The sequence below is a fragment of the Lissotriton helveticus genome, chromosome 8 (genome assembly GCF_964261635.1).
Source record: "Lissotriton helveticus chromosome 8, aLisHel1.1, whole genome shotgun sequence".
NCBI classification, from domain to species: domain Eukaryota; kingdom Metazoa; phylum Chordata; class Amphibia; order Caudata; family Salamandridae; genus Lissotriton; species Lissotriton helveticus.
In genome coordinates, this window is record NC_136069.1 from 250,072,779 (window position 1) to 250,085,912 (window position 13,134).

Here is a 13,134-nt window from a genome sequence, read left to right on the forward strand (position 1 = left end):
GAAAAAGGAAAGTCGCATCCATTACACACCCACTAATAAATACTGCACAATAATTTATAAATATAAACATCACTTAGAGGGAATTATCTTTGGTAACATTCTGAAATCACATTTGACCCCTAATGGGCCATCATCTCCAAATTCACAGACTCTCCCACCTCACCGATATTAGATTGAACATCACATTATAATATGAGGCAAGGCTAATGGCTTTGTTATAGGGTCGATAAATAATGAATGAAAAAGGGTGCTGCACTCAGTTTCAACTTGTTTTTCGAAATATTGTTTCGATACGTGTGCTGTACTAGATTAGTGCCTGCCCACTAGTGTGAAGAATGTATATGGCCTGGTACAATCAATCACCAGGACTCTAGTACGCACTACAAAAAATAATAAATTCTCCTATATTCTGTTTAATTTATTTTTCAGCAAAATTTTTAGCTCATGAGAATATCACATTTACATTTTATATTTATACATTTTTACTTGCAAAATCGGTAATTATTTCATTATTGCAACATTGTGAACATTATCAAATATACATTTTCCAACGCAAAATACAGATCAAAAACCCAATGCATTTCGGGGCTTTGGCCCTTTCGTCGGGGGTCTGTTTGAAAAAGACACAAACAAGGAAAATCTGTTACTTTAGTTGCTTACGGAAATATTTAAATTAACAAACTTCGTTTACTCAACTGGTTCTTACCAAGAGTACGTGGGAATTATAAGATTCTTTATTAACTTGCTCTAATTGCTTGGCAGTGTTCTACCTGAAAAGAAATGTTGACGTGATTCAAAAGAGGGAAACTTATTATTTCCAAAAATAACTGCGTAGTGAGGGAAACGAAATCTTATTACCTGTAGTTTTATGCACACTAAATTATCTGCAACAGAAAGAGAGCGAATATGATATAAAACCATTCTTTAGGTGGACCCAGATTAAATGTAACACGTATTGAAACTACATGTTATATGCTCACCTGCAGGTTATTAAAGTCTCGCATGTGTGAACAAAGACCTGAATGGAACAAAAATTGCCCATAAGTATAATGCTATGTTTACAAATATTAGCGAGTTGTTGAACAAACGATGCGACGCGTTTTTTTACCTGCGAGCCTTGTGAGTTAGACTTCGGTCTCGCCGTGGTCTCAATTCACGTTACTGTGAATATAAAGGATAATTCTGTTGTAAAAATTGTCACTCCTGCGTAACAGGACGCTAAATATATACGACATGCCCTCCAAAGAGCTTACCGTTCAACTTGAATGATTTCGGTTTGCACGAACAACCATCACCTAGCTTGCCGACTGGAAACTCAGCGGTAAACAAGAGTCCTTTCTTTATTGTTACTGTCATGCTACTGAATGTGTAGACATAGACAGAGGATGTGAAAAAGCGGTCGCCATTAAACAATTTTTACTCGATGGTTGAACACTTCCGATACTAGGGATGTTATCTAAAAGATGGTATATTTAAAGCGGAGCTACGCTTTTTATGTTAAGATATCCTTTAGTTCGAATCAAATTTGTGTTATTCGAATTATTTAGTTTTTAGTGGTTACGATAAGTTTATCGTACTTTTTAAATCTGGGTAATCATTTATTTATTAGATTATTACTATTTTCAACTAAGACTTGCTCGTTATTAATAAAATGATAGCTATTTGAATCCTATTGATAATAGGCCTATTGTGAAGCTAAATCACCATCAAGTTACACTGGAGAATATATACACATGAAATTTCCACTTTCTGCTTTATCCTCTTAACAAATGATAAACAATCATGCCTGCTGTTTACAAACTATGTAACCATCCGCTCTGTGTGATGTGTGTACCTGCCTATTTACAATTTATGGGGATGGTTTTTTAAGAATTACACTCGTCCTGATAATAAAACCTTATCTGACCACATGTCTGGTGGTATGAGTGGTGTTGTGTATGTGCATATCACTGTGTGTTTGAACCCCCAGAAGTGCGTTGAACACTCAAAGAAAACATGCCATCTCCATCTTATCATTTAACCCATATGGGATCAGTGTCTGCAATTTTCGTATCCAGAAAGCTTCTCTCTGAAGAAGAATTTTAGCATTGTCTATACCTAGTCTCTGTGGTACTAACTCAATGATTTGAAATCGGAATTGAGCTATAGAGTGGCATTTTTCTATCCAATGTTTCGCCAACGGCGAAGTATGGTTTTTGTTGCGAATTCGACTTTTATGTTCAGAAAGTCTCAGTTTCAGTTTCCTGTCGGTCTTTCCAATATATAATAGCCCACACGGGCATTTGATGGAGTAAACCACGTGTTCAGAATCACAATTGGTTGTATGCCTAAGTGTTATTTTTTCACCAGTACGTGGATGTAATAAGATGTTTCCTGGTATGACATTATTACAATTTTTACAGTTGAAGCACCAAGTTGTGCCTTTGAAGACCACCTGTTGTTGTGAAATTTCTCTCGTTGGCTTACTGAGAAGCTCCTTCAGATTTTGGGCTCTTTTATAGGCGAATAGTGGCCTATCCACAAATAGTGTACCAAAGTCCTTTTCTGCTAGTAAAATCTCCCATCTTTTTAGGATCACTTCCTTTATATCTCTGGAAGCAGTCGAATATTTTGACACGAAGACCATTCTTGTATTCGCTGCCTTTGATTTCTTTTTCAAAAGTTCCGTCCTTGGTATTGTTTTAATCTTTTCCAGATGTGCCTCCAATAATTTTTGGGGATATCCTCTATCAAGGTATCTCTGTTTCTGCTCTTCCAAACTTTTTTCACATTGTTCTTTGTTTGAAGATAATCTTTTGATCCTCATAAACTGCGATACAGGAAGGTTGTTTATCAGATTTCCTGGATGGAAGCTACCATACAGCAGTGCTGTGTTTTTGTCCGTTGCTTTCTTATGCAGTTTTGTTTGGATAGAATCATTTTTGATTTCGACAAGAACATCCAGAAATGGTAATGATGTTGTACTTATACTGTGCGTGAACTGGATTCTTGAATCAACTAGGTTCAAACTGTTGATATTCTGCAATAGTTCGGAAGTTGGACGATTCCATATTATAAATATGTCGTCAATGTAGCGTCTATAGTATACTATGCCTTGTTGCCAAGAGGGATCTTCAAGAATGTAATCAAGTTCGAACTTCGCCATATAGATGTTGGCATATATACATGCCCCCGGAAATCCCATTGCCGTGCCTGTAAGCTGGATGTAGTATTCATCCTCCCAAAAAAAGTAACTGTTTAGAAGACAAAATTGCAATAGTTGTAATAGCAACATTTTTAGCTCTTCTGGTTTATTTGTTCTGAGTAGAGCCCACTCCATAGCTTCTAGTCCAATTGTAAATAGGCAGGTACACACATCACACAGAGTGGATGGTTACATAGTTTGTAAACAGGCAGGCATGATTGTTTATCATTTGTTAAGAGGATAAAGCAGAAAGTGGAAATTTCATGTGTATATATTCTCCAGTGTAACTTGATGGTGATTTAGCTTCACAATAGGCCTATTATCAATAGGATTCAAATAGCTATCATTTTATTAATAACGAGCAAGTCTTAGTTGAAAATAGTAATAATCTAATAAATAAATGATTACCCAGATTTAAAAAGTACGATAAACTTATCGTATCCACTAAAAACTAAATAATTCAAATAACACAAATTTGATTCGAACTAAAGGATATCTTAACATAAAAAGCGTAGCTCCGCTTTAAATATACCATCTTTTAGATAACATCTCTAGTATCGGCAGTGTTCAACCATCGAGTAAAAATTGTTTAATGGCGACCGCTTTTTCATATCCTCTGTCTATGTCTACGCATTCAGTAGCATGACAGTAACAATAAAGAAAGGACTCTTGTTTACCGCTGAGTTTCCAGTCGGCAAGCTAGGTGATGGTTGTTCGTGCAAACCGAAATCATTCAAGTTGAACGGTAAGCTCTTTGGAGGGCATGTCGTATATATTTAGCGTCCTGTTACGCAGGAGTGACAATTTTTACAACAGAATTATCCTTTATATTCACAGTAACGTGAATTGAGACCACGGCGAGACCGAAGTCTAACTCACAAGGCTCGCAGGTAAAAAAACGCGTTGCATCGTTTGTTCAACAACTCGCTAATATTTGTAAACATAGCATTATACTTATGGGCAATTTTTGTTCCATTCAGGTCTTTGTTCACACATGCGAGACTTTAATAACCTGCAGGTGAGCATATAACTTGTAGTTTCAATACGTGTTACATTTAATCTGGGTCCACCTAAAGAATGGTTTTATATCATATTCGCTCTCTTTTTGTTGCAGATAATTTAGTGTGCATAAAACTACAGGTAATAAGATTTCGTTTCCCTCACTACGCAGTTATTTTTGGAAATAATAAGTTTCCCTCTTTTGAATCACGTCAAAATTTCTTTTCAGGTAGAACACTGCCAAGCAATTAGAGCAAGTTAATAAAGAATCTTATAATTCCCACGTACTCTTGGTAAGAACCAGTTGAGTAAACGAAGTTTGTTAATTGAAATATTTCCGTAAGCAACTAAAGTAACAGATTTTCCTTGTTTGTGTCTTTTTCAAACAGACCCCCGACGAAGGGGCCAAAGCCCCGAAATGCATTGGGTTTTTGATCTGTATTTTGCGTTGGAAAATGTATATTTGATAATGTTCACAATGTTGCAATAATGAAATAATTACTGATTTTGCAAGTAAAAATGTATAAATATAAAATTTAAATGTGATATTCTCATGAGCTAAAAATTTTGATGAAAAATAAATTAAACAGAATATAGGAGAATTTATTATTTTTTGTAGTGCGTACTAGAGTCCTGGTGATTGATTGTACCAGGCCATATACATTCTTTGTTATAGGGTCACCACATTACAATAGAAGGAAAGCCTATTGGCTTAGTCAAGGAATCACCTCAGTCTCAGAACAATATTCACCATCATATCACTGAAACTAATAGCCATGTTTTCATGCAATCATTATTACCAATAAAGCATTACAGTGTTTGTCAAAAACACTGTCAACAATATATTTTCAATACGGCATTTAAAATCAAATTAATATGTGTCTGAGTCTTTCTTGTTTCACTTTAGAACACATAAAAAGCAGCCCTGAGACCAACCTCCAGCAGTCTCTGCACTCTAGAGCCAAGGAGCAAAAGTTCGAGCTCTGGGAGTGCTTAAATTCATTAATAAGTAGACTGGGGGCCGTGGATTTACTGACCCCAGAAACTTAAGGTCACTTGCCAAATACTTGGGGCGGGGGGGTTGAAGCCCCCCAGGTTAAGTGTGTTATCGTTGGTGGTGCCCCATCCCTCCTAGGGCCATCACAAGAAAGAGAAACTTGTGGTGGAGGGCCTCTTGTCCCCAGCGCAGTAAGAAGTTTCCTCTGATTTTCCAGAGGGATGGGGCCATCAGGATCTGATCATCATGCAGGACCCTAGGGGGTAAGATCACGGGCCATATGAGCTTCCGGTGAGGAGCCCCATGCAAAGCCCTTTACCCGTTAATAACACGATCACAGTTGCATGCACCCAGAGGGCTTGGCCCTCCCTGGAGGATTTGAAGCTATGATGTAGCCGAGTGCTATATGCTCATTTTTCCATGTAGGGGGTCAAAGATAAAAATCCTTTAAAGATGCACACCTTGGGCCTTGAAGGACTAATGTCTACAATCCTGGGCTCATTTCACATGTGGTGGTAAGGCATAGCCACCTGGAGCAGTTTGAGCAGCTGTCCTGCATCTGCTTTCTTCTTTGCCTGGCTCCTGTTGCTCCTCTCCTCCAGCTGGGGCACAGAAGTCCAGGTCTATCCCCAACCAGTTCTCAAGGTGTAAGGGGGTCAGCATCACTGGCACTGGAGAGGCCCAGCTAGTCCTGAGGGTTAGCTGCAGACAGAGTCCTTAGTTCAGCAGGGGGATTGTCCTTCCAGCAGCACATGGTCTTGCCGCCATTGAGGTCCAGGGCCATGCTCTCCTTCAGGCTCTGGGGCTGGCACTTTTATGCCCATTGACAGTCTGTGGCTGAGAGCACTTCTTTGTCTAACCCTAAAACTGGTTCTGGTCAATTCCTCCCTTTCCCCTGAGTTTGAGTCCAACCTGGCTAGTGAAACAAAGGCAAGGGCAGATCTGGTATATTCCTTTGTGAGTGCTGGAGTTCCTTTGAAGTGCAATCAAGGCAGTGGGAGAGACATCCCCAACCCAAGTAGCTGGCCACTCACAGAAAGGCGACAGAAACTTTAGGCAGGGAAATGCCAACTTTTTAAAAGTGCCATTTCCCCCAATGTATTTTTGAATCCAACCTTGATATTAAAGAGGATTTCAAACTGTGAATAAATAAGTGGAGGAAGTGTTATTCTAGCTGCTAACAATATGAATATAGTTTTTAATAAATGTAACAATGTAGCCAAATGGTTTCCTATGGTAGCAGCCAGCCTTCTTACAGTGAAGATTGTTTTGGGGATATTTCACTGTAAGGACATGTTCAACCCTAATTTCTACATGATCTGCTGTTAAATATCATGCAGGCTGCCTTTATTGACGGAAGACTGGTTGAATATGTGAGTGCACTGATGGATGACTGGAGGAATTGGTGGGTGCACAACTGGATTATCAAGTGAGTGAAGGAATGGATGCAATTAGGTTAAACCAATCTTACAGGGTAAGTTATCAGACAGCAGTAGTAAAAATATTATTAAATGAATAGAATCAGTAATATTATCCTATTAGAAACATCATCCAAGAGGATGGAATAATCACACCAAAATGCCCACAATATACATAAAGAATTACCAGCATCATGGCAATGCAAGCATTACATCAAGGGTGTGCAACATTGTGGCACGATTGCATACAATATATGGAGTATTACCACTATAATGCCAATGCAAGCATTATGCAGGAGAGAGCACCTTCATATGAAGAATGCCCACAAAATGTCAATAATTACTTTCCTTATGCCTGTTTAGATTTGGCTGGTCACTCACTTATACTTAGTGCAGGTTTCGATTTGCACCATCAGTCAACAATTTTAACTGTAACTGCATGTTTATTCCTACGGTTCAGACTGAGCAGTTTAAATCACTAAGTCATTCTTAGTATATGTTCAGATTTGTACCATCTCACATTTATCTGGAATGCTTGATCAGATTTGCACTTAAAATCTTGAGTGTGAGACAAGATGTGCATCAGTGCTTTGAAGAATAAGAGGCATGTTACGCTGTGACTAGTGAATCTTATCACATGCACCATTATTAGTCAATAATAATTAGCTGTTGAGATTTTGACCACAACTCACAAATGTTCAATATATACCCATATTTGCACAACCGCATAGTAACACTGACACATTTGGATTGCGAAAAATGAACAAAAATGCCACATGTGTTAATATTTTTTTCATATATAAATTACATTATTTGTGCTCCGATGACACTACGTCGCTCTTCATAGTTCTCCAACATAACCTCCATTATCTGCTCTTTCCCATTTATGCAGCCAACTGCTCAAATATGCAGTACCAAAGGTCGCTACTAGGGAGCCCATTAGGATGGCGGGCGGATCGCCCCTACGAGGCCGGCGGTAGCCACTGCCGGCCTGGCGGGGGCGATCCGCCCGCCATTCGTGCCGGAATGATCCCCCACCATATTAGTATGGCTGGGGGGTCCGCGGCGGACGGAAAGACCGTTCGCCGCTTTTCCGCCCCGGTCGACTTGCAACTGGGGCGGGAAAGGGTTCATATGGTGGCGGTGTCTATCAGACACCACCAGCCATATTACAATGGGCTTTGACAGAACGGCATGCAGAGTCTGCTTTGGGGGGCCCGATGCAGGCCCCCATGGATTCCGGGGTAGGGGGGTGGGGGGTGCACATGGGGGTTCCTATGGTACCCCCCAGCAGTTCCATGCACAGCATGGCAGGCACCGTGCCGTGCCTACCATTCTGTGCATGGAAGTGCACAGCATGCCTTCCTGCCATTGTGGTGGGCATGCTGGGTGCGCCCCTGACATCAGCAGAAAGGGTGCAGACCACAGGCCATCAACAGAGGTGCCCTGTTTATTCAGAAAACTCACAAAAGAAAAATATTCAATCTACTTTATTTTTGTCTCACATATTGTATTGTTTCTAAAACAGCACAGTGCCTAGAAACCAAACTTGTAAGGAACGAACTTAAGCTGTCTGTGCAATCTATATTTTCTGCCCAGTGCCTTCATAACACATTTAATAAAAGATCAGACAGTACTCCTAGGGAAGGAAAGGGCTAAACAATACCTCCTGAGGTACTGAATTTAGAATATAGCTCTCAGAACCCTAATACAGAACAGAGAGAAAGTGGAAAATGTGAGCGGTCAATAGTGTAGATATAAATTGATATATTTAGTAATATATGCATCCCAACATTGCTCTTGCACAATCCTGAATTTAACAGTTAATATTTATTGAACAGAAAAACAGCAAGCATTTCTTGTGCTAAATGGTGTATCTAAAGTTTTGGTAGATGTACCAAGTGTGGTTGTAGCTTATGGACTTGCCATACTATATTAATACCAGGGTCTTACCAATAGGATGACGAGTTTACCGTTACAGCCATCAGAAGGAAGAGGAAGTTCTATTCTGTCTTTTTGTGAGTTCACTTGTACTTTTTGGGCAGTGTTGAAGGGGTTATGCATTCCTAAACATTGAAAGGGCACAGAACATATAGAGGTCTACAATCATTGTACAAATAAAGGCTTAATGAATAAGCAATTGGACGAGGTGGAGTTACTTAAGTTTCAATACGTTTTTGGTCACTGTAATATTGAAAACAACTTCTTCACGGTGTGCATGGTGCTGAACTATGCATTTGCAATGTGAAATAACTGGATTGGAGCATGTATGACATCAACATAGGAAACAAAATAACACCAATACATTTTTATCTTTTTAGAAGTGACTCAGTGAACCTGTATTCAGAATGCAACCAACCGTTTCTAAATCCCCTTTGGTGTTGTGGTGTATTTTATAAGGCTTCCTTATGGCACAAGCACCCAGTCCCTTGCTGTATTTCTTTGAGTAGCCCCACACATGCACTGACTAGAAAACAGAAATGCCTGGATAAAATTGCAGACCTATGATGACGTTGGTCGGTTCACATAATGGTGCTATTTTCTTCTTTTCCATTAACCTCAAATGGCATTTTATAAGGTGAGAGCAACATGGATGGACAGCTAACTTATATTCTTAGAGCAGCCCTTGGTATGACATAATTTGAAAAAAAAACTTTAAATACCGCATTGTTCAGGTAATACCTACTTTTATTGCATATGTCATCCTGAAAACAAGTTCAGTTTTCAAGAAACCACTGCAATATGTATAACTGCACGATCCTCTCCTGAACAGATAAAATAAAATGAAAAAACATTACAAACAAGCAATGACTAAAGGGGGGGGGGGTGACACAAAGTACACCTTAAGAGTATACACGACATATGCTCTGGCAGACAGCTAAACCTAGCTGTCAGTAACTACACTCAAAAATGATTATAGCACATGTATAATTGTATGATTGAATTGGGACTATGTTGTAACTAGGAGTGCAGCTATAATTGCGATTATGTTGCCTCAAAAGTGTACAAGGAGAAAGGAACAGAACATGGCTTAAAAGTTAGTATATTCATCAGGACCGCGCTCAGACACTGCTGAGAGGCTATTTCAGAACATTTACTCTTGATCATTGTTAATAATATGTAGAGTTATATAGCAAAAGGTATAACCCTTGAGGGTATCCAGGCGCTGTCCATGGAAATGGGAGCGATCAAGGGCCTAATTGTGAGTTTGCCGGTCCATGGGATCGCTGAATCCGTGTTGGCAGTCCACCTACCATATTATGACAACTGCAGCGGGACCGCCACATGACTGCTGCTACCACTGGAATCATTGATTCCGTTGCACAGCGGTCAGAGGCCAAAATATGCTAGGAGTGTAGTTGCTGCACTGGCAAGCATATTATAAGTTTCCTCACTGCCCTCCTTTTAATGTCGGTGAGCCAACAATGAAAGGGTGGCTTTCAGGAAACTAAGGTGGCCCTCAGGGCCTCCTAATGCCTCAGTGCTCGGAGTGCATGTAGAGGGGCAAAGGGTGTGCCCCCTGTCTGTATGCACCCCATGATCCTGCACGAAACGAAATACACAACATTGTTCATGTCAGTCCATGCAGAAACGTGCTTTGGCATTCCCATTGCAGTGCCTTTCTAAGGCTCATTGCCTGGGACCGCCAAAGCACCACCCAGCGACCAGGAGAAAACTCCTAACCTGGTGGGCGGTCGGCTTTGGTAGTGTGGCAGCAGGGCGTTGGCGTGGTGGCCCACTGTCACATTGCCAAAGTGGTAATCAGGCCCTGAGTGATTTGCCCAGAAACACGGGATGTTGAGCCAGCACCTAGGCGCGAAACCAGATCCCCAGCTCCCAAGTCTCCTCTGCTTACATGGCATTAAACACAAAAGAAAAGAAAAAAGAAATGAATAAAAACATTGTATGATAACAGAAAAATAGCCAGAGTTAGAGTTAAGAATAACTTGGGAGAGATAAGGAATACCTTAATTAAAGTCCAAAAGTGAAAAGTGGAAAACACTGCAATGCAATACAATGTAATATTAACTGAATTGCGCAGTATATATGTGATAAGGCAGGATTCTAGCACAGAAGTAGAAATTAAAACCTTTAATACAAGTATTGTATCTAATGACATCTCATCATGTCACTGGTGTTATGGTTTTCATGGCAGAAGGAGAAGTTATCTTTTGTGAAGCTAACCACAGCTGGCTGATTTCAGGTGTTTTTAAATTTGATTCCCTAACCTTAGCTGCACGTTTGCTCTGTTTTTAATGGAATTTCAGTGGCATTTCAAGCATATGTTCAGGGCTGTAAAAAACACACAACCATTTGGGAAGCTTGAAAGTCGACCATGTGTTTAATAGAAAAATAGGCAGTATGCAAGCAAAACAATGCACAACAATTGCCGCTTTCACAGACCAGAGCTTCCCACATCAATCAGTTTGAGCGTATAAAGCTAAAATCCATACATTCTGAACATAGTTTTATGCAGTTTTGTTCTCAAAACAAGTGAATGGAGACAAGAACCTTTGAGCTATGCTAAAGAACGACTTGAGCAGATGTCAGGATCTTCTCACAAGAAAGGCTGTGAAAGTCCCTGAAGAAGAGACACAGAAGACACAAACAAAAGTTGACTCCATTACTTTCTGAAATTCATGCTGTATGGTTACTATACAGTGATGAAAGTGTTCAATTGTACAACACTAAAAAAATGGCATTGGTGCATTAGAAATACATAAAATGTAGCAGACATACTAGAATGTGTTCCTTGGGTTAATATAAACGTTTGTAGGGGTGCATCATAAATATGTGTAGAGAGAACCAAGCGCTTCCTCTTGTGATGGTGGCTTACGCTGCATGCCCTATCTCAATTGAGGAGAGACTTCTTAGGAAGAATCTACGACTGACACCTCTCCTCCTGTTGCAGGGTGCTTACTCATTATCGTAGGGATGTCACTATAGCGATAAAGTAGGGATAAATTTAGAAGTTCTGCATTCATCAGCCCTCGATGCAGGATAACTTGGGGGCATATTAGCATGAACCTTGTTAAAATTTGCTGTTTAGGCGGCAGGAAACTGCAGCTAAAACGGCGATAATTGGCTTGCTAATATGCGTTATAGAATTCCAATAGAAGCCCAGGTTAGATGTGCAGGACATCTAACCTGGACTTCTATTGGAATTCTATAACGCATATTAGCAAGCCAATTATCGCCGTTTTAGCGGCAGTTTCCTGCCGCTAAAACTGTGATAATTTTAACGAGGTTTTGCTAATATGCCCCTTGGACTCTGCCTTATTGATTGAATGTCTTCTCCTTCTCGAGCTAATAGGTATGCCAATATTGCACCATCTGAAGTGGAGGCATCGATTTCTCTTTATGATGGTTCCTCTGTTTTTCTATACCCTCGTGCTGAAGTGTGGTTATGTTCAGTTATTTTTGGCTTTGTAATAAACTGAACTAACCTTCTTACATTGTTCTTTGGTTATTATGTATCGGTAAGTGTTGTTTCTAACATGACCGTGCATTAATGACTGTCTCGCCTTCACACTTTCATGATGCTTAAAAGACCCATCAGACTGTGTCTATAGAAAAGTTCCAGAATGACTAGAAATGGCCCTTTCACATGCACGAACATTGGCATAGTTGTAAAGTAATGGTGTTATAGCCCAGCAACACGTAATTCTACTTTCTCAATGTTATGAAAGAAGAAACCATAACTTCACTTCAATTACATTTTTCTTTGCAATTTCTCTGATGATATACCGCATCCACCTTCCATGAAGGGAATATGGGTATGGCAAGAAGTAAAGGGATATATCATTTTTAATATTTAATGGAATATGTTCAACTCAGGGCCAGGTTGAGAAAGAGGGTTTGATGAGAGGTGTGAGACATGGAAGTCCTTCCATGACCCAAGAACCTGGAACAAAATGTGGTGTGAGAGTAACCCCTTTACTCATGGAACAATCACACTGCCCTCAGAGACCGCAGTCTTATTCAATTTGTCTGTCGGTAGAGGAGAAAATTTAGATCTGAACCTGAATGACTTAGAGAGACTCTGGAAGAAGTCAGTTCCCTGCAGGATACATCGCAGGAAGATGTCATCATGACTGAGAAAGAAAGTGCAGCAGTCATCAGAGGATCTCTAAAGAGGACAGACGGTCCACTGTCAGGTGGGTGGAGTGGAAGCCAAAGCGTCTTCTGACATGGTAGACTGGATGCTCACCTGACAAGAGCAAGGGAGGCCTCTGTCCCTGGTTAGGTCACAGCAAAATTAAACATAACAATGGAAATCAAACTTCCAAGCCCAGCTGTACAGTAAACCCTTTTCTCTTGCTAGTTAAAAAATAAACAATAATAATTTTAAAGAATAAATCATCTTCCCAAATGTGCTTTCCTGAACCTTTGGACAACTCATTTGAAACAGTGAAAACCGTCCTTCATTGCACAGTTTATAAATCTTTTCACAACACTTGATGTATATAAGATAAACCAATGGAAAGACACAAAGAGACAGATTTATCATTGGATTGCACTGCCCTTGGTGATGC

The 13,134-nt window shown here is 39.9% G+C and overlaps 3 long non-coding RNA genes across 3 annotated transcripts in view; 2 read left to right on the forward strand and 1 right to left on the reverse strand.

The window, feature by feature from the left end:
- Positions 1–403: 403 nt before the first annotated feature.
- Positions 404–1,349, reverse strand: LOC144771579 (uncharacterized). Its single transcript, XR_013599366.1, has 6 exons — positions 1,254–1,349; positions 1,109–1,161; positions 981–1,018; positions 859–884; positions 707–770; positions 404–610 (listed from the first exon to the last, which is right to left on the reverse strand). It is a non-coding gene; the product is annotated as an uncharacterized LOC144771579 (long non-coding RNA).
- Positions 1,350–3,833: 2,484 nt separating this feature from the next.
- Positions 3,834–4,779, forward strand: LOC144771580 (uncharacterized). Its single transcript, XR_013599367.1, has 6 exons — positions 3,834–3,929; positions 4,022–4,074; positions 4,165–4,202; positions 4,299–4,324; positions 4,413–4,476; positions 4,573–4,779. It is a non-coding gene; the product is annotated as an uncharacterized LOC144771580 (long non-coding RNA).
- Positions 4,780–6,574: 1,795 nt separating this feature from the next.
- Positions 6,575–13,134, forward strand: part of LOC144771581 (uncharacterized) — a 94,448-nt gene continuing 87,888 nt past the window's right edge. The window contains exon 1 of the long non-coding RNA XR_013599368.1: positions 6,575–6,609. This is a non-coding gene — a long non-coding RNA (uncharacterized LOC144771581). The remainder of the gene's footprint in view (positions 6,610–13,134) is intronic.